Source organism: Belonocnema kinseyi, chromosome 3 (assembly GCF_010883055.1).
Source record: "Belonocnema kinseyi isolate 2016_QV_RU_SX_M_011 chromosome 3, B_treatae_v1, whole genome shotgun sequence".
Classification (NCBI taxonomy): domain Eukaryota; kingdom Metazoa; phylum Arthropoda; class Insecta; order Hymenoptera; family Cynipidae; genus Belonocnema; species Belonocnema kinseyi.
Window position 1 is genome coordinate 33,195,343 of NC_046659.1, and position 1,528 is coordinate 33,196,870.

Sequence of the window (1,528 nt, forward strand, 5' to 3'; positions counted from 1 at the left end):
ACTCGAAAAATAATGCAAAATTTGCACTTTTGTTTATTTAATGTTGATTGACATACTTTTCTATTTGGCGGGCTTCTCTCGAAATTAAATTATATTCGAAAACTTCCTATACAGATTATGATATTACTGAATTTGAAAAAGAAGCACAATATAAAATTTAGGTGACATAATTTGTGAAATAACAAAATATCTGATACTGTAATTTTCTAATTACCACATTTTCTATTTGGAATATTTTATTTTTGTAGAATTTTCATTCGTCCTCCTGAAGCGGATTAGGTTTTAGGATTCTAGGTGCTGAATGAAATTGCTTGACCGTGCCACGCCCCGAAGACCCGAACAGTGGCCCAAATATGACAATTTGTTCCAAAACAGCCTAGCCTTAGAGCAGTGGTCGGCAAACTTTTTGCTTCATTTTCAGGTATGGTCAGGCTCCACCAGACTTAATTTTTTCTACTACTTTTCGATCTATTCATGTACCTAAGTATGTGAGCTTACTTCAGGTTAGCTAAAACCTGTAAATGGGAAAAACGAATGGATTTTGTTGGCTGGTTCGAGTCAGTGACTTAGACAAAAATCTTGTAAAAGTCAGGAATTTGCTATTTAAATAATTATCTATGATAATAAGTTAGATAATTTAATTTTTTCAATTAAAATTTTTTTATTCAGTATATAAAAGATTGCATATTAAAAACTTTCCAAAAGATTGTATTATTGTATAGGCCAGTGAAAATAAAGAAATCGCCAGAGTAAGCTTAATTAGAGTCCTGGTTTGTGTTTGAAATATCAACTACACTGAAACTTTGATATTGGGTCTATTTTGGGGCTGGCCTTGGTGGGGAATTACCCAGATAGAGGGCTGCACACCCATCGTAACTCTTTTTACTCCTATTTTCGGCGTGGCGTCAATGTTCGGAAGAACTTTATCAGGGGTCCGATATCTAGGGTTCAATGTGTTATGTTATTAGTTTAAAATTAATTTTTTATTTGAAAATTGAACTATTTCATATTTAGCTGAACATTAATTTTTGTACAATGAAAATTCAACTACTTGGATAGAAGTTGAACCACTTTGTTAAAAATTAATGTTGTTTTAAAGTTTCAAATCTTTAGTTGAAAATTGAACTATTTTGTTTAAAATTTAGTTTTTTTTCTTAAATTTTTTTATTCCAATACAATTATTCACCTAAAAATGTCACTCGGTCAGTTTCTTCTCTTGTTGGTTAAAACTGCAACTTTTTGGTTAAAGATTAACTGTTTTGGTGATAAATTAATAGATTCGGTTTGAAAAAGCAACTGTTTTACAAAACAACTCGTCTTTTGACTTGAAAGTTCAATTACTTTTTTTTCTTCTTGACTGAGAAATCTTTGTGTGCTGAAAATTCGTCTTTCTGGTTAAAAAATTAAATTCGTGGCTTAAACTACTTTTGTTAAATTAATTTTTCCACCACCAATTTCCTTAATGGAAAATTGAACAACTATATATTTTTTAATAAATTCATTTAGTTTTTTGACAATTGATTTTCTT

At 30.2% G+C, this 1,528-nt stretch overlaps 2 protein-coding genes across 3 annotated transcripts in view; one reads left to right on the forward strand and one right to left on the reverse strand.

The window, feature by feature from the left end:
- The window catches only part of LOC117169763, a 160,334-nt gene that overhangs the window by 41,883 nt on the left and 116,923 nt on the right, over window positions 1-1,528 (reverse strand). The window lies entirely within an intron of this gene.
- Window positions 1-1,528, forward strand: part of LOC117168919 — a 9,094-nt gene that overhangs the window by 6,513 nt on the left and 1,053 nt on the right. The window contains exon 6 of one of the 2 annotated variants that reach the window (XM_033354878.1): window positions 249-283. The exons of the other annotated variant lie outside the window; for it this stretch is intronic. The gene's annotated coding sequence lies outside the window, so the exon portion shown is untranslated. Of the gene's footprint in view, window positions 1-248; window positions 284-1,528 lie in introns of those variants that run through there. 2 annotated transcript variants of the gene reach the window in all.